This window comes from Manis javanica, chromosome 2 (genome assembly GCF_040802235.1).
Source record: "Manis javanica isolate MJ-LG chromosome 2, MJ_LKY, whole genome shotgun sequence".
Classification (NCBI taxonomy): Eukaryota; Metazoa; Chordata; class Mammalia; order Pholidota; family Manidae; genus Manis; species Manis javanica.
In genome coordinates, this window is record NC_133157.1 from 46,480,153 (window position 1) to 46,501,141 (window position 20,989).

The window sequence follows — 20,989 nt, forward strand, 5'->3', positions numbered from 1 at the left end:
GAGAATTCTGGTTTTTCCAAAAACAGTTTTTAAAGTAAAATAAATGTCAACAATACCACACTTTGCAAAACTGTGTCTATAAAAGCAACCCAAACAAATGAAAAGAAAAATAAAATATTTTTGATGCAGTTTGCAAGGTGATCAAAATATTTACAGATCTCTTTTCAGATCAAGGTACACGTTGTCTTCAACCATGTTTATGTGTCATATTTCCCCTTTCTTATAGAGGAAGGATACAAAACAAACAACTCTAAAATATTCCAAACAACAACCCAAATTGCTGAAGAGTCCCTTGGACTGGAGTTTGAAAAGCATGTCAACATGCAGTTGCCCTGGACATTTGTGGAAGAAGCAGAATGCAACAGGAAGAGCAGCAGCCCAGGCTCTGCCACCTGCCCAGCGATGGTCAGGTCACTCGGCCTCTGAGTCACCATCTACAAAGTGGGAGCAGTAAACAGTTTCTGCCTTATTATAAATACTACATGGAATCAGCACGTGACATGCTTCATAAAATGTAGTAAATTCTGTTCATATTCATGTCTTAAACACTGTTACAGCACTTCAAGTAGCTTATTCAAAACTATTCCGAAATAGTTAAGAGCCAGAAATATTCTTTTATTTTCTTAGCTTCTTACACATTCAAAGGACATAGAGACTCTCATTTTAAGAAGCAGTGAAGAGGAGAAACAGGAGATAACTTTCAAATCCCAGAGGAAGAGAGAAAGAAATGGAAACTTGCCAATCCTGACATGTGACAAAGGGCACGTAAGGCTCTGTAGTTTGACATCTCTTGACAAGAATTAGCACAGAACCCCACACAGAGTAGGTGCTTAAGACATGTTTGTTACTAGGATAGGTGAAACACGAATTAAGGATTTTATAGTTTACTGTTTCCAGTCCCTGGTTGACACCACTATATTCCTACTCCCACCCAACAAATACCTAATTTGAAAATCACTGATCTAGGGCCAGCCATTGAAGGCCTCTAAGAGTTATATGCCTATACCTGCTAGCAGTTTAATAAATAGGTTAAAAACACACCAGTGATATAAAGAACTCTCCAACCCACCATTTGTTCCCCAAGCAATAGACTAATGTTTTACCTTGCACAGCCTTGAAATTATGCAAGTGTTTTCAATCCAATTGAAATCAAAGTGGTCAAAAGACCTTAGAAACTTTATTTCCTATTTTCAATAGACATCATTTTCAAAAATGAGAGGAAAAATATCCACATGGCCTTTGTACTCTTGAAGCACCATAAGGAACAAACGGGAATGTTCTGTGGTTTGGGAGTGGGGTGGGGGCCTGGTCAGGAATGGCTCCTCACAGCTCCTCACACCTTCCAAGGGAAAACTTGCTGAACAGAACTCTGCTTAAAGACTTCCGAGAGCACCACATCTTGCTCCTGATCACATCATAACCAAAGATCAGATGGCACTTCCTCAGGGCTGCACATGTTTGCTGGCACAGCACACTCAGTGTGCCAGGGCCTCCCCTGACACTGACTCATAATTGGATGAAAAGCCAGGGCCTAAGTGTGTTGGTCATATGTAACTCGCCACTTACAGCCAAGTAGGCCAAGCTGTTTCTGAAACAGTCTACCAGCTCACTTTCTCACTGTACCTGAAATCTTTCTAAGACCATAACCACCACAGAATCCTGAGTTCTCTTGCCACCTGAGTATCCTCCTGGCTCTTCCAGTTGCTCTCTGCCCCCATGACAGCCTACCTCTGTATCAGACTCAAAGCAGAAGCTCAGAGGCTCTTCTCTGTGGACACTCAATAAATATTTATTCAACTCAATTCAGTCACACTCAAAGATAACAGGCAGCCAGGATTACCAGATTTCCTGAATGCATCTGAAAACCCATTGCCTGGGGGCAGGATGACACGGGGTTGTTTCCTCACAGAAAAACCAATTCTGTCAAATGCACTGCATTAAGCCTCAGTATAGACACTGTGTCTTATTGAAGCTTTATAAAAAATTCAACTTACCTGTCACAGCAGCTTAAAGCTCCAAGACAGAAAATATGAATCAGTAACAAAATTCTCCCAAAGTAATAGATGGTTCACCAACATCAGAAAGTCAAACCATCATGAAATATGTATGGGACAAAATAGCACAGCTCTTATTTCTTGATATTTCAGTGTGTCCTCTCATCTTTCATGGCAGATGCTTTGTCTTACTAGTTTGTAGACACATTGTGCCTGCAAAGTGCTAGGAACATAAATGTATATTGTGGGTGGTTTTGTTACAGAAATAAAGAATGCAGAATATGGGGATGCAAGAGAGAAAGGAAGGGAAAAACCAAGAAAAAAAAAGATCAAACCTGTTGCGAATCAACATTTGTTCTATGAACACAAGCACTGCAGTACTAGTTTTGTGTGCATTAACATCTTAAATCTAAGAAAGGCCTTAAATCTGAAAGCAGCCCAATTTTGTGTACAGTGGCAAAAGATATAAATAACATCTAGACTTTGAACAAAAAAGAATAAATTGGGGAAAGAAATGTTCACAAAAATTATTAAAGAAAAATACCAAAGTTGTTCAAGATAAAAATATTGGCTATGTAGTAGGATCAAACATAGCTGATTTCCCAAAGCCTGGCACGTTCAGTAATTTTACGATTTTAGAGGTGAGGTAGACTATGTGGTGCAAGAGTACAAAAAAACACCAACATAAATAAACAAGCAAACAGACAAAAGTAGGTGGGCCTCAGAAAAATTTGGGACTTGAATAAATAAAATAGAAAAGAGAATTTCAGAGACAAAACCAAGAAGAAGTGTTTTGAGTGACTTAATACAGGCGATCACCCGGGAGTGTGGAGGAGACAGAACTAAGTGACTCTCAGATGTAAATGATAATTATCAACATTAAATTATAAATAATAATATCTGTTAACAATTAATAGCTACAAATCCAAACTGAGTAGAAAAGGATGGAGACAGAGAAAAATGTTGAGAAAGTCTGAGTCTGGCAAGGCCAATGGGGAGTAGGCAGAGAAGCTAAGAGACGCTGCACGGCAACACGCTGCACCAAAAAGCCTGCGGGGCCGTCCTAGCACCAGAGGGGGCAGCACAGAGCTTTTGGCACGGATTTCAGCCACAGCAAGTATTCTTACCTGTGACTGGTTTGCGTGGTTTCTCCCGCCAATTTTATCACCTACTATCATGCCAGCACATAGCAGGTACTTAATAAACAGTTGCTGATTGAAAAAAATCATCCAATGACATGGAGTCTGACGATGACAGACTCTCAAGTAGCTGAGGAGGGAGTAAATTCGGCGCTGGTACACGCTTTTTAAAACAATCCTAGACCTGCCTCTAATGTTGAGCCTGCATTGGAATATCCCAAACAAGGAAACTCAGTAAGCGTGGACTCCCAACCTGGACAAAGCTAAACGCTTATCTATTTTCTGCACCTGTAACCACTTGATGTATAAATAGTTTGCCCTTTTACTTCGCTTCACGGTCAGCTGCCCAGCAGAAGACATGCCTCACATCACGTTGCTATTGTGACTAATCTCCACAAAGAATAGCAAAGGAGATGAAAGGGAAACACCTCAAAAGGCCTCAGTGCCAGGAGCAGGGAGCCACCAGCCCAGGGTGGACAGTTGAAATGCAGAGATCTTGGGATGTGACTGGCTAAAAAAAGAAAAGCAAAGAAGAAAACAAAAAATATATAAACACCAAAAAAAAAATAGGCAATTGGGGCAGAGCCTAAGAAAAGAAAATAATTGACCAGTTCCTGAGAATTTTTGCATTTATAAGACAGGTGTTACAATATCTTAGTATAGGTTAAAAATACACTGCCTCAATTAGTCAACTCAGTGGTATGTTACACAGCTTCAGAAATGATCAATATGAACATTATATGGTAACATAACAATTCACTTATTGTAATCTGATGACTAGTATAACCTCCCCCCATGTACCAGCTCTGCTTTAGATGCCAGGTGTAAATGAGGGGAAAAAAACAGAATTTCTGTGAATGAACCTAACACTCTAGTACAATACACATGCAATAATGCCATGTCAGTACACAGAACAAAATCCAGGGCAGCAAAAAGGGAAGAGCATGATCTTTGGTGGCCTGGCAGACACAGTTTTACATCTCAGTTCTGCTCTGACTTGCTGTATAATGTTTAGCAGTCTAGGTGTTCTTGCTGATTCTCTTTTCTACATTTAAAATAAAGAGGGACATAAGAGCTATCTCATAGTATTATTCTAAAGACAAAACAAGATATAAAGTCAGTCAGTACCAAATTTGATGATACGGTGTCCAAAGTATCAAAAGAAATCCTCCTAGTAAAGAATACCACACACACACACACACACACACACACACAGCTTATAAAGGAATTTAAAAACACTAATGCATGGCTGAGTATGCAAGGAAGTCAGGGAAATCCTCAGAGGACAGAGACAGTTGAAAACACATCAGCGGAGAGGTAAGCAAGGGCTTCACAGCATTTCTGTTTGGGCATCTGCCAACTCACAGTGGACCCAGAATCGAGAAACCAGTAAGGTGGGAAAAAGCCTTAAAGCCAGGAGTCCCAAAAGATAGCACCTTTAAAGGTGCTTTCTTGTCTCATCCTTAGATCTGGGTGGAGAAAAAAATTCTGCCCAGAAAGTTACTAGACATACTCCTGCACGCCCACAGGTTCAGAACCTGATCACAATATCTGCGTGGACCTTTAAAACAAAATTCAAGCTGAAAATTTCATTTAAAATTCCTGATGGCTGATGTCCAAACCTGGCACCTGACAGAAGTGAATACAAATTCCTTCTAAAGGAAAACGCTTGAAATGCAGGCCTCAAAGAGTTCCCACAGATAGAATGGCAAGGCACGCGGTGTTTGCACACAATAAAATCCGTCACTGTGAATGCAGTCAGTAGGAATAATAAACAAGTAGCCAAAATATTAAATAAGTACAGTAAGCATTCTAAAGAAATAAGTACAAAAAAATATGAAAGGAAATAAGGCTTATAAAAATAACCAGGCAAACTTTAAAAAAATAAAATTCCTCCAAATGAAAAATATAACCATTAAAATTAGAGATGTGCTGGGGAGGTGGCCCACTATTATGTGGGAGCATGTTATTTATATAGGCTTGTATCATTGATCCATACTTTTTAAGGTTATTTTTAACAGCTTTATTTAAGGTATAAGTGATACTCAAAAAAATGCACATATTTAATGTACAGTTTCATGAGTTTGGACATGTTGCAAACACTCACGATATTGTCACCACAATTAAGGAAATGTTTCTTTGTGTCCCTTGGGTTTTTTTCTTCTTTTTGGTTTGCTTTTTGTGATAAGAACATTTAACATGAGACCAACCCTCTTAACAAATTTTGAAGTATACAATACTGTACTACTAATCATAGGTATTATGCTGTACAGCAGATCTCTAGAATTTATACATCTTGCATAACTGAAACTTTACACCCCTTGAGCAGTAACTCTGCATTTTCCCATCCTCTCCCCAGCCCTTGGAAACCACTATTGTATTCTCTGCTTCTATGAGTTTGACTATTTTCAATTCCTCATAGAAGTGGGATCATGCAGTATTCATCCTTCTGTGACTAGCTTATTTCACTTAGCATAGTACCATCCAGACTCATCCATGTTGTTGCAGAAGTCAGAATCCTCTTCCTTTTAAGGACTGAATAATATGCCATTGTGTGTATAGACCACATTTTCTTTATCCATTCACCCTGCTGATAGACATATTGGTTGCTTCCATACTGTGGCTATTCTGAATAGTGCTGTAATGAACATGGGAGTGTGATCCATACTTTTTTTATTAGGATACCATAAAATTTAGTGATTTTTTAAAGCCAAAGTTCTTAATGGGGTCCATAGCCCATAAACCTCAGGGAGTCTGTAAATTTGTATAGGAAAAATTCACACATTTATTTTTACCAACTGGAACTTAGCATTTCTTTCAATTCTGAGTGTAAACAATAAGCCATACTAGTGATAACAATAACTTTGACTTTTCCACTAATATAAATCTCAGATATTAAATATATATAATTGTTGCAGTATCACAAAATAATGTTTATACTCCTCTCATTAGAATCATATTATTCAATTAAAATAGGACTATAGTTAGTTCCCTGTTATTTAATGCATTAATTTTAAAGAATGTATATATAACTATATCACAATTATTTTGTTTTTTTATTTTTGATAACTATATTTCAATATACTTGGCTTCTTTTTTATAATTGGCCTCTGTCTAGGCTTACATCTTTTATTTTATCCCTTTAAAAATCATTATTTAGACCTAGAAGAACTGGACAACTTTCTAGAAAACTACAATCTTCCAAGGCTGACCCAGGAAGAAACAGAAAATGAACAATCACCAGCAATGAAATTGAATTGTTAATCAAAAAACTACCTAAGAACAAAACTCCTGGACCAGATGGCTTCACTGCTGAATTTTATCAAAAATTTAGTGAAGACCTAATACCTATCCACCTAAAGTTTTCTAAAAAGTAAAAGAGGAGGGAATACTTCCAAACACATTCTATGAGGCCAGCATCACTCTAATACCAAAACCAGGCAAAGACCCAACAGAAAAAGAAAATTATAGACCAATATCCCTGATGAATATAGATGCAAAAATACTCAACAAAATATTAGCAAACCGAATTAAAAAATACATCAAGAGGATCATCCATCATGATCAAGTAGGATTTATTCCAGGGATGCAAGGATGGTACAATATTCGAGAATCCATCAACATCATCCACCACATCAACAAAAAGAAGGACAAAAACCACATGATCATCTCCATAGATAACGAAAAAGCACTCAACAAAATTCAACATCCATTCATGATAAAAACTCTCAAAAAAATGGGTATAGTGGGCAAGTACCTTAACATAATAAAGGCCATATATGACAAACCCACAGACAACATCATACTTAACAGTGAGAAGCTGAAAGCTTTTCCTTTAAGATCAAGACAAGGATGCCCACTCTCCCCACTTTTATTCAACATAGTTCTGGAAGTCTTAGCCATGGCAATTAAACAACATAAAGAAATAAAAGGTATCCAGATTGTAAGGAAGAAGTCAAACTATCACTGTTTGCAGATGATATGATACTGTACATAAAAACCCTAAAGACTCCACTTCAAAACTACTAGAACAAATATCTGAATTCAGTAAAGTTGCAGGATACAAAATTAATACACAGAAATCTGTGGTTTCCCTATACACTAATGATGAACTAGCAGAAAGAGAAATCAGGAAAACAATTCCATTCACAATTGTATCAAAAAGAATAAAATATGTAGGAATAAACCTAACCAAGGAAGTAAAAGACCTATACTCTGAAAATTACAAGACGCTCATGAGAGAAATTAAAGAAGATACCAATAAATGGAAATACATCCCATGCTCATGAATAGGTAGAATTAATATTGTCAAAATGGCCATCCTGCCTAAAGCAATCTACAGATTCAATGCAATCCCTATCAAAATACCAACAGCATTCTTCAGTGAACTAGAGCAAATAGTTCTAAAATTCATATGGAACCACAAAAGATCCTGAATAGCCAAAGCAATCCTGAGAAGGAAGAATAAAGTTGGGGGATTACTCTCCCCAACTTCAAGCTCTACTATAAAGCCACAGTAATGGAGACAATTTGGTACTGGCACAAGAACAGACCTATAGACTAGTGGAACAGATTAGAGAGCCCAGATATAAAACCAAGCATATATGGTCAATTAATATATGAAAAAGGAGCCATGGATATACAATGGGGAAATGACAGGCTCTTCAACAGCTGGCATTGGCAAAACTGGACAGCTACATGCAAGAGAATGAAACTGGATTATTGTCTAATCCCATACACAAAAGCAAACTCAAAATGGATCAAAAACCTGAATGTAATTCATGAAACCATAAAACTCTTAGAAGACAACATAGGCAAAAATCTCTTGAATATAAACATGAGCAATATTTTCCTGAACGCATCTCCTCAGGCAAGAGAAACAAAATAAAAAATGAACAAATGGGACTACAACAAGCTAAAAAGTTTATGTACAGCAAAGGACACCATCAGCAGAGAAAAAAGGCATCCTACAGTATGGGAGAATATATTTGTAAATGACATATCCAACAGGAGGTTAACATCCAAAATAAATAAAGAACTCACATGCCTGAACAAACAAAAAGCAAATTAACCCAATTAAAAAATGGGCGGAGGATAAGAACAGACACTTCTCCAAAGAAGAAATTCAGATGGCTAACAGGCACATGGAAAGATGCTCCACACTGCCAATTATCAGTAAAATGAAATTAAAACCACAATGAGATATCACCTCACACTAGTTAGGATGGCCAGCATCGAAAAGACAACAACAAATGCTGGGTGAGGATGCAGAGAAAGGGGAATCCTTCTACACTGAGGGTGGTCATGTAAACTAGTTCAACCATTGTGGAAAGCAATATGGAGGTTCCTTAAAAAACTAAAAAAGAAATACCATTTGACCCAGGAATTCCACTGCTAGGAATTGACCCAGAGAATACAAGTTCTCAGATTCAAAAAGACACATGTACCCCTTTGTTTATTGCAGCACTATTTACAATAGGCAAGCAACCTAAGTGTCCATCAGTAGATGAATGGATAAAGAAGAGGTGGCACATATACACAATGGAATATTATTCAGCCATAAGAAAGAAACAAATCCTACCATTTGCAACAACATGGATGGAGCTGAAGGGTATTATGCTCAGTGAAATAAGCCAGGCAGAGAAAGACAACTACCAAATGATTTCCCTCATTTGTGGAATATAACAATGAAGCAAAACTGAAGGAAAAAAACAACAGCAGACTCAAAAACTCCAAGAAGGGATTAGCAGTTACCCAAGGTGATGGGTGGGGGAGGGCAGGTGGCAAGGGAGGGAGAAGGGGATTGAGGTGTATTATGATTAGCACACATGGTGTGGAGGGGATCATGGGGAAGACAGTGTAGCACAGAGAAGGCAAATAGTGACTGTGTCATCTTAATACACTGATGGACAGTGACTGCAATGGGGTATGGGGGGGCTCAATAATATGGGTGAATGTAGTAACCACATTGTTTTTCATGTGAAACCTTCATAAGACTCTATATCAATAATACCTTAATTAAAATTTGTATAAAAATAAATTTAAAAAATAAAAATGATTATTTAGATAAGTCCCTAGGCTTACAGTTTAAAAAAGTATGGATCAATGATACAAGCCTATAAAGAAAAATATGACCCCATGTGTTGGCTGGCCACCTCTCCAGTACATAATATGTATATATGTCTATATTATTATCACATTCTTAGATCTTTTACCAAAATATTGGAGTTAAATTCAAATATTTCCCTTCACACAGATATTTTACACATTTTAACATCCTCTCTGGACCTTTTCTATGGCACTCTATCTTAGTCCTTGGATTTCTATGTGTTTATATCACAGGTTCATTAAATTCAACTGACCCACCACACCTCAACCAGAACTTCAAAAGAAGCCATTTACAGCAGCACTTGTTCTAGCTGACAGATCATCCTGAGTCCCTCCCTGTTTACTCCTGAAGAGTTGGGGCCTCCTTTCATCTCTAGTTCTCAGATCCTGGCAGAATAACCCAACTCTGAGGTCAGCATCTAACTGTCGGACTCCCAGGCAGTCACTGATATTTTACGCCATGCTGATTCTGGGGCTCTGCTCTCACACAGCTAATTTTGCAGTCTCTATTGCCTTGAGTGAAGAGTCTCCCTATCTAGGACAAGCTTTCAAATCCCCAGAGGACAGAGGTTTGGACATCTACTGCCTCTTTCACACAGCCCAGCCAGACCTGGAAGGATCTATACTGTAAGTCACAGTTGAAACAGGACTTTTGAATGACCCACTGTATATCATTGATCCTTTCCTCTAATTCAAGTAAAATCAATCTTCTTATTATACTTTCAAATCTACTTCAGCAAAGTGACTTATCTAATACAAGAGAAAAGTAGTCTTTTCAGGCAGTTTTCTTAGATGTTGGGAAATACAGTGAATTACACCTCACAGCCCAGAGAGAAACTTCCAAAATATGTTTTTTACTCATCTTTCTCCCCCAAATCCCCTCATCACACAACAGTCACCCCATCTCCTTCTCTGTCTCTTTGTGAATTTCTAGCTCATTGCTGCTAAGCCCTATGCAGCTATAAGAAGAAATCAGAGAATGTTGACAGATAGTAACTGTACTAGTTGGGGTGAGGATTTAATAATGTGGGTAACTGGTGAACTACTGTGTTGTATACCTGAAACTAACATAAGATTATATATCAACTATACTTTGATTTTTAAAAAAAAGAATGAGAGAGATGTGAGGAAATTTTCCAAAGATATTTTGAAGTGACTAATAGTACAATGCATAAGAGAATATACAGTATGCTACCTTTTGTGTAACAAAAAACAGAAGTAAGAAATCATACATGTACCTACATGTCTTTATAAAAATAAACAAGAAAGAAGAAACCTGAAAACAATGAAAATGGTTACCTACAAAGGGTGAGGTGAACAGGTGGAAGGGATGTGCAAGGCAGTGGTATTTCCCTAAGAATTCCTATTTTTAAAGTTTTGACTTTAAATCATGTTAATATTCTACATTCTCAGAGAATAAACATAAATTTAAAAAAAGGATAAGAAGAGAGAAAAAACTAAAACTGGGATCAAACTGAAACAAATGAACCCAGTGTTATTTCAAAAGATAAACATAATGTTACAGGGATGGGATGACAATGAAAGAACTATTCCCAGTCACTTCTGATCACAGCAACAGATTCTCAACCTTGAGTTTTTCTGGGGTGGAGAAAAACCAAAGCATCTCAAACTCTTTGTAACGGTTTATTGGTATGGGCAAAGAAATTCTGAAATTAGTTGATATCTATTACAGGATTTGGCAAATAAGGAATGTATTGAGGTTGTTGGGGGCCATGGTTTTCTCACTGTGGAAGAAGGCAAAATCCTGTGAGAATAGATCTGAATTGGTAGTATCAGCATGGACTCAAGATTTCTCATATATATATATATATATATATATATATATATATATATATATATATATATATATATACATACACACATATAATTTGTATGTGCATGTATACGGGTACATATATATATGTAATTAATATATGTGTATATACATATACATGTAGCATGGATATACGTAGTATGTATTTATATATATATATATATATACTTGCATATGTGTCTTAGTTCTGCTCACAGGAAGCTTTACTTTAAATGCAAAGCTATCATCATAGCAATGACCACCCCCTAGTGCCCAGGTCTTTGTCTCTGATGCCATTCTCCACTCAAGGGAACCAGGAATCCCAGTTGCCTTGACATCAGACTTCACTCAAGAGTTCAGACCAAAATTTTTCAATTAACTTTAAAAAAGGTTGATGAAAGACCTCTAAATGCTCTCCCTGTTCTTTTGAAAGGTATGGAAGGACCTTTCAAATACCACAGTCTGTAATATTTTTAAATTGAATCAAATTCCTGGAATACTTTAGCAAATAACTTGCTAAAATCTTTTAAGATCACTATTTTATAATTCAAAATGGAAATGAGCTATTGATCTGCATGTACTGGGTTTGGAGATTACAAAAATGTGAATATGCTTAGAGACATACTACTCTGTCTATACCTATGTCACCAAAGAAACTATTTAGGCAATTAAATAGTCAATAGAGTTGTCTTAATGTAGAAAACACATCTCTTTTTTTGCTTCCAAAGACTTTTCTTAGGTAGAAGTTATTCAGAAAGGTCTCTGACCTCTGGGTTGTCAAAGTTTTGTCATTATGCTTTTTCTGACCTTCTTGAGAATAACTAAGTGAACATTTTTTTTAATCCAAGAAGGTTGACCATCTAAGGAGGTCCTAGTTGTACACCCTTCATTCACCCCGGCAGTCTCCTGTTTTGCATCCTATCTCACTTGATTTAATTTGGCGACACCTAACTTACAGTTTCTTTGCCAACAATCGTTTGCAGTCTTAGTAGACCGGTACACTTTGAAGAGTGGCATACCTTAAAGGCAAAAAAAGTATATAATCTTAGCCTGCTCTTCTTCAATGAGGTGTGGCCAAGGGTTCCTTCCTGGGACCTAGGTTTAGATGGTGTCAGGAGGCAGCCCTGTAAATCCCCACTAACCCATCAGCAAATGACTCACCCTGCTTCCAATTGATAAGGTCAATGAAGAAAGGGACTTTGGCGAAAGTCCCAATGGGGGAAAACCTCTAATTGGAAGCCAAGGCAGCCTCCTAGGCAGTTAACCTGTAACAACCTGAGGTTTAACTACAGTCAGCTTGCCAACCGATGTGGAAGTGTGGGTGTCCTAAAAACTCAAAACTGGAAAGAGATCTGGATTTCATTTCAGGTCACTAGTTCATTTTTAAGAGATCTAAAGTGAGGTTTAATGAAACAGCGGCATACCTAGAGCTAAAACCCTAAGCGTTGTCGGTTCTGGAATTTTATCTGGAAAAGAGTTTGTTGTGATGCTGATTTTTTATGTAAGCTGCTCTAATCAGCGAATAGATATAATGTACACATGTTATTAAATGTATATAAATTGTTGAAGTAAAATTCTCAATTTGTGAAAATCATTACAGATGACAACAGAGGCCTGTGATGTGTTGTAAAGAAAAAGAAGAAAAAAATTTTTAAGCACAGCACATTAGCATTTAAAGAATACCAGAGGGTTATCTGCCTCAGTGATTTTACAAGGGGTTTTTTGGTTGCTGGGTTTTTTGTGGTTTTCTGTTGGGGGAGGGGCGGGGGGACATGTTACTGTTATTTGTTTTAAACAACATACAGGCTCAACCACAGTTGGAAAAACACCCATCTGTTCAGCCCGTTGTTTTATTTAACCAGAACTGAAGGTCAGGCACCACGGTTTTTTAGTAAGAAACAAAGACGTTACTTAATGAAGTAACGAAATAAAAATACTTTCTCAATCCATTGTTACTATGCTGCAAAGGGAAGCAGAAGGGAGAGAAAGGGGAAGGAGTCGAGGACGGGTCATCTCCCACGCCTGCGCCCAGAACCCTGTTGGGGCATCAGCCAGCGCCCGGCGAGCCCTGGGGCGACCTTGGAGGAGAAAGGCAGCGACTGAGTGATAGACAGGCTCCGCTCTCTCTGGGAGACAGGGAGGTGGCCGGAAGACCCGGGACCGCTCCGTGGCTCCGGTGGAGGGCGGTGAGGTGGGGCTCATTCAGGGGCAAGCATCTGGAGAGTGAACGCAGTAGTGCAGGAGGGTGCAAAAGCAGTTCAGATCTGAACCTGCGAGGATGGAGTTTACAGTCAAGGTAGGACTTAGGAAGGGACCGTCTGAATAGTTAAGTTACATTAAAGAATCACAAACTGAATGGATCATTAAAGAACCCGTTAGGCCAGCACCCTTTTTTCCAAAAGTTAAATATTTAAACCAGTCAAAATAGGCACTTATTTATCTTAAAGTTAATACTTTCCCAGGTATATTAATGACTCATTAATCATTTATTTCATGCAACGAATTTTTACTGACTACCATATTCAAAGTAATGTAGGAAATACAAAAGAAAATTATAAACAGGGTCCTCTAACAGTCCACCAGGGAAACATAATAGGTAGACTGCCCATTTGCTTGTAAATCAATACACCTACGTACCAAAATAGACATAAAAGTTTAGTATATGATAAAGTTACAATTAAAAAATCAATAAGGAGAGGAAAGATTATTCATTGTCTGATATAGAAATGAAATGACTAGAAAAAGTCCCATCAGTGCCTCTCATCACACCATACTCCAAAAATTAACTTAGAAGAAATTAAGAATAAAGTATTTTTTAATCATAAATCAATATGAAAAAAAATTAAAGTATATACTTGTTATCTTAGAACAAGAAGGGCTTTCTAAATAAAATCTTTGAAAGAAATAATAATAAAAACATTTGATAGGCTTTACTGTAAAAATGTAAAACCTCTTTAGGAAAAGACAACCGAAATTAGAAGAAAAAGCTACAAAATCATTTAACAATATGAAGATACAAAAAAAGTTTTTATCTTTACTATAAGCAAAGTTTTACAAATCAGTAGCATGGACCCTGATATTTTATTAAACCAATTTATTAAACCAATTTATTAAAAGTTGGTCACACCCCATGACAGGCAAAGAATTACAGTTATAAACATTTGAACTTTAAAAAAAACATTCAAAAATAATTCATTCTCTTAAGAAGTTGAAGGAAAAGAAAACTGAGATGTAATATTTCATATATCAATTCATTTAAAGAGTTTTATGTTAATACTGTATATTAATGAAGTTGAATTGAAATAAGTACTCGTTTTCTAGAAACTGTATTAAAAAACAACTTCTGGGGGATAATTAGGCAATAGATCCTGAAAGCTTACAAGTATTCATAGTCTTGAACACAGTAATTCCATTTTAGAGAATTACGCTATGGAATAGTCATAAATTCACACACAAAGATTTGTGAAAATGATAATTGCTGCCCCATGGCTTGGGAAATGCATAAAATAAAATGTAAATGGTAAAAAGTGGGTTACAGAGAAATCCTGTTTGTAGGCATTGTATCCACTCATATGCATCATACACACATAGCCATACAGAGGACTGTGGGACATATTCCAGGATGTTGAGTGGCCATCACTGGGTCAAGGAATTATCATTTATTTTCCAAAATTTTTATAAAGAACATGGATTACTTTCATGCTCTTTATGAACCAGAAAAATAAAAATTCATAAAAAATAAAATAGTATAAAATGGAAAATAATAGAAAAGAACAAAAATTACCCAACATTCTCAGAAAAGCAAGAAAATTTTATAAAAATTAAAAAGCAAAAACTTTTAAATTGACTCTCTAAAATATTATTCAATTTAAAATTAAAGATTTTTGCCAGATAATCCCAGAGACAATAATTATTTTTACAATAAGTCACCTATTATCATTATATTACATTAGTATAAATGTTTCTTCAAATAAGCATCCTTTATGATTTCCAGTGATTTCTCACATCATTTTTGCTTAATTATAAGTGGGATATGTTGTTTAAAAAATGAGACAAGTAAATTTGAATATTGATTGAATATTAAATATTAATGTTAATTTTGTGAATTGTGATAACATGGTTTGTACATAAAACATATTTCAACTAGCAATGCAAAATGAAATAGTTGGGGTGAAATAAAACAACATCTGGAATTTGCCTAAACACCCCTCCCCCAAAAAAGTGAGGAACTATATGAAACATGATTATAAAACATTAATAATTCATGATTGTAGACTCATAAGAATTTACTGTACTTTTTTTGTACTTTTGTATATGTTTCAGTCTTTCCACAATAAAACATTTTTAAAATGCCAATGGGATAATTTTGGCAGTTACTAATAAATACATCTTACAGAAAGAAAAACACTGTCCAAGAGAAATCAGACAGAATGACACCTAAAGCAGTAGAGTTTTTTCTCAATATTCTTATCACTGGCTTTTGAGTCATCTCCCTTCCTCTGGACCCCTCACACATTCTTCCTTCTATTAACAGTGCATGTGACTACAGGACTGCTCGAAGTGGATCAAGAACCATTTTTAAAATCTCAGTAATCTTAATGCTGTTTATATTTTTTTAAAGCAAATTTTTAGAAGTAATTCACATCTTTATTAAGTAAGACAATTTTCCCATCAGTAATACATGGAAATAACAATGTATTTACATAAGTGTTGTCACTGTCAATCTGCATAAAAGTACATCCAAAACCAGCTCCTCCCTTGTTATACTCAGGGACATGGTCCTTGTCAGCACGGTTAGACAAAGTTTGAGCAGAACATTGATATCAGATGAAATAATAGTTCTCTAGCATTACTTCAACTTTGTGCTTTTCTCCTGCTACAGATCTGACATGGGAAACAGTATAGGAACATAGAAGATGAAACCTCTTGTGCCTGAAAATCTCTCATCACTTGCAAACTGACAGGAGATACCTGCTTATGTATGGCAAGTCTCACCTTGCTTACTAGTCTGTTCTGTCCCACAGTCTTAAGCTAGCTGGTCAGTTTTTGGGGCGGACTTGCCGTGTGTGATCTGCAAACACAGTGGCATCTACAGCCCCTCAGGCTTATGTGATGCTCTCACACCTTCATGGTCCTTACTCAGCTTGGAACTCTTGGCTCTGCGAACCAGCAGCCCCCGTCCTTGCCAGTAGTGCCATAGGTCTTCGTTCTCTTAAGTTCTTTCCCTCCTGTTTGCACCTTCAGTTTCTCCAACAGATCTTGATTTATCATGCTTTCTGTAACTACCCCCTTTCTTCACTTTGGTTTCAATGAATTCTACACACACACATACACACCAGGCTTTCCAGGCTCCCTACCTTCCTGCCCCTCCCCCACACACTTTCCAGTCACCCCAACCACAACCCAATAGAGCTCAGTATGAGTAACTGATGGTCCCAAGGCTAGAGTTGTGATATCTCATCTACCAGCTCTAAACATGTGAGTCTCACAACAATGTCACTTTGACAAAGATTTATGAACTAAATGCTGACAACATGCATTTTCTGGGGTGTTTTTGCCATCACCTTGGCCAGAAGGAGAGGATGTGGGCTTCATGTACAGTTGTGGGGACAATGAAGCACCTTTAGCACTGGGTACATTGCGAAAGTATGACTACCCTCTCACCCACTTCGTTCAGACATTGCTTCTTGGAAATTAGGAAAGTGAGTAAAATTTAAACCTGAAGCTAAAACCAGACTCTTCATTTGAGTCAATATTTTCTAACTTTGCTAAAACCAACAGTACACTAGAAAATTTGATCTGATTTAAAAAAACCTTTAACTTGAATGTCACTTCATTTCCCCCAGTTTGCATTCAAACATTGTAGAACTTAAAGTATTTTCTTTTCACCTATTCCCCTCATCCATGAAATGTGTTCTCCTTGTGGCCTAACTACTCTATTCAATTCAACAAACATTTGCTAGGTATCGATTATGTTCAAAATACTGGCAATATAAATATGTCATAATAATCATGGTTAATAGTTATTCAGTGCTTACTATGTGCTATCATGTTTATTACTTTATTTAATCTTTAGAGCAACACTGTGAGGTAGAGGGGCTATTATACTCAACTGTTAAAATGAAATTCATTCATTTAACAAGAGCGTTATGATGGAACCACTATTGGTTAGATCCCATTAAACAAAAGAAGAATATTCGTTTACACAAATCCTATACATAGAAGAGTAAAACTCAGGATTAGATGATGAATCGAATTAGTTAAAAGTTCATCTATGGTCTCTAGAATTTGTAAATAATGTACATAAGAGAGAAAAAAGATCTTAGAAATCTAGTAAACAACAGAAACAACCTTTATTGTGTATTTGGATATGCACAATAGATTTATTCCTGGCTAGTTAGTTTTAGAAGAAAGTCAAAATCTCATTTAAGAAACAGATGAAATGTAGACAGAAAGATGCTGGCCCTTTACATCCATCCATGCCAGAGCAATGACATAATTTATCTACTACCATAACCCAACAGCCTGCAACTCTGAGTTTTCTCCTCACAGGACTATATTGATTTCCCATACCTCTTGCCAAGTCTCCTTAGTAAGTAAGGATATATTTCAGAGGGTTAGAGAGATAGTCTAAAACTTTGGGATGTAACCTAAAACCTGGGCCTTAAAACCAAATGTTGGAATCAAACTCATACTTACTAGCACTGGACACTAGCAATTGATAATAAATTAGTTAACCTTGGTGATATTTGTTTTTCTAAAACCTGATCTAACAGAGAGTTTAGAGTCAGAATTTAAATGAAAATTTATAGAAGATTATTCAACATTGTTATGACCATTTTTATTTCAAATAGTCACAAATTGACTTTTAAATTTCATGTAATTAAATAATGAGTCAAATTTTTCTAAGAATCTAGTCTATTTTTTCCTTGTGAACTTTACATGATACATAATGAGCTTGAGACTATATGTATGTTTCCCTGTTGGATGACATATTTATCATTATGGTTCCAAAATATACGGGGAAAATACTTTTAAAAGTAGAAAGTCAGAAGGAAACTCTTTGTATTCTGCCATCAAACAAAATTGTTAACAACCTTCCAGAACCCATCCCAATATCCTTTTTCTTCTTCTTTGAACACGGTCACAGGGGTTTTGTAAATATTGTCTTCTGAGAAGAAAAGATTATTCATTATCCTGGAGACATTCATTTTTTTCTTAAGATGGAAAAGGTTAATTAAAACATCAATTAGTAGTTTTCTACAATGTCAATAAAGAAGATAAAGGGCATCAGCCCTTATCACAAAGTTATCAATGAAAGGATAGTTTGATAATAGCACAAAAAGGGAAATGTTCAAACAATGGTATTTATCACCTTGGATTTCCAGAAGGGCTGTAAAATGCTCTTGCAGCTTATGTCGCCCCCTTCCAAGTGTGAAGCAGATAAGGGGGATGGCCCTCTCTCTTAGGGACTGCAGGCCTAAAGCAAAACGATTAGTTGACTTTCTTGGACTAACAAGGTTGCCTCTAAACTAAGGGCAGCATCATAAATTCTTTACGATCTGCAATGGTTAATCTTATGTGTCTACTTGACTAGACTATGGTGCCCAGTTGTTTGGCTAAATACATCTAAATGTTGCTATGAAGCTATTTTTTATATGTGATATACATACCCTCCATAATGTGGGGAAGTGTCATCCAGTTAGTCAAAGGCCTTAAGAGCGAAGGCAGAGGTTTCTGGATATATATGTATATATTATCCTACTGGGCTATTTGTATGAAGAACCCTAATATACTATCTCAGAGTGTTTCCAAAGCTTTCATGAATGGAAAGTGACTCTATTTTATAAATATAAAATAGTTCAAACAGATGATTTTTTCTGACTTCATATTTTGTACATCTATAAATAGCCCCACATTTTCTCTTACTTCCTTATTGAAAACCCACAAATGGATTCCCAACCCCCAAAATCCTTAGCATGGCCTACAAGCCCTGTGTGAGCTGCCCCAGATAGAAGGTTCATGTAACAAGATGACTATAGGCATCTGCACAAATCACTTCCTACTGCTGGGTATGAACAAGCCATGGAACAGAGTGCCTCGATCTCTGCCCTCATGAACACAGATTTTTTAAAGCTGGACCTAGATGTTTCTTTATAGTTTCAGCAGAGTATCTGAGTGGATTATCCAATCCCTTGCTAGATATTTCTGTCCACAACTGGTGCCTGACCTCAGAATCAGATTACCTTCTATTCTGAGAACTGCTGGGTGCCTAATGAATAGGCTTTACTCACAGACAAGTTTCTCCAAACTCTGTTTCCATATTGTTTTGACAATACAATGTTCCCATAGGTGTGTTACCATACTATTAGCCTGTTTTCCCAGAGTTCATGCCCTGATCACTTTGATGGAACTTGAGAAACACCCTGGTGCCTATGAATAAACAGAAGGGACATCTTGGTCTCCTTGGCAGCAGAGTCAGAAAAGTATCTTTTAGGTTACCCACAGAAGGTATTTTACATCTACTTTGGATCTATTTTTGTTTTCTTCAGTTTGAATGGACAATGTTTGCTGACACAGTCCCTCTAATCTGTGAGTAATGTTCCCATTTGGGAGCTAGTGCTCCCTGGGCACTGTTACTATTCCTGAAAAATATGGCCATGTGGTGTTCAGCACCCTCTCCCAACCTGTCTGACCCTCTGTTGTCAACACCTTTGGAAGGGCTTAGGTTATCCCATTCCTACCCCTCCCCAGGCAAACCACAATGTTTACCTTTTGAGAGATATTCTAATAAAATATCCCATAACAGAAGCAAAAATCTATAGAAATTTCCCAACAAAAGACAAGTCATAAAATGGATGTGTGGAAATTTGCAGCTACATGCAAGTCCATCAGGACAGCTATACCAATATATGTCAGGGCCACAACTCATGCACACACGTGTTCATACACACACGCACACAAAGACCACTGTCACCACCACCACCACCACAAGGAAAAAGGACAAGGAAAAGGGATAAACATCACATAATCCTTAGTCCATTATGATGATAGGAGGAAACCTTGACCCAATTCAGCAAAATCTGGATTGTGTGGCCTTGAGTATTAAATGTATTGACAGATGGAGGAAGGTCTGCACAGGACCTTGAAAAAGAGAAGTAAGAAGCAAGAAGTGGTCAGTGTGTCTCACGCATCATCTAAGGGGGAAGTGTTTGAAACTTGAGCTTGGAAATTCCTTCCTCTAGGCAGATAATAAAGATAATAGCTTATACTCACACATTCCTACTTTGTGCCAAAAAAAGTTCTAATCACTCTGTACTTCCTAACTCATTTAACATGCATAGCAGTCTGCAAGTAGCTATTATTATTATTATTCTCATTTTCAGATAAGAGAACTGAGGCACAAAAAGCTTATTTGTCCAAACCCAGGAGTGGAGCTGGACTAGAATACAAACAGTCTGACCCCAGGATCTGCTCTCCCTACACACACACACACACACACACACACACACACACACACACACACACACACATATGGGTGTGGGGCGGGGGGCGCAGAGAAACAAAAACAGGAAATTCAGTTTAGCCATCTTCTGGTCAAACTGAGTTGAGCATGACTCAATTTCATAGACCCTCTTCTACTGAAGATCTGAGTCAACATAGAGTATTATGTTTAATGAAAAAGACATCTTAGTGTCTACAGAATTGAGCACATTTAAAATCACTCTAGTTGTTTGGTTAGCACCAGAAGTCTCATTTAGATGTAGGAGGGAAGGTCCAAGGTTGCAAAGGAAGTCAAAGCTGGAGCCAAGATCAGCATACATGAATCTCTTGAGTATAATGACTTATATAGAGACCTTTCATTTAAACAAATTTACATTTTCTTCCAGTGATAAAAAGAATGTATTTTATGGAAAAGTCTATGGGAAATAAAG

The 20,989-nt window shown here is 37.0% G+C and overlaps 1 long non-coding RNA gene across 2 annotated transcripts in view; it reads right to left on the reverse strand.

Moving 5' to 3' along the window:
• Positions 1-20,989, reverse strand: part of LOC118972757 (uncharacterized) — a 133,382-nt gene that overhangs the window by 101,162 nt on the left and 11,231 nt on the right. Inside the window, exon 1 of one of the 2 annotated variants that reach the window (XR_012127684.1) lies at positions 3,122-3,340. The exons of the other annotated variant lie outside the window; for it this stretch is intronic. This is a non-coding gene — a long non-coding RNA (uncharacterized lncRNA). Of the gene's footprint in view, positions 1-3,121; positions 3,341-20,989 lie in introns of those variants that run through there. 2 annotated transcript variants of the gene reach the window in all.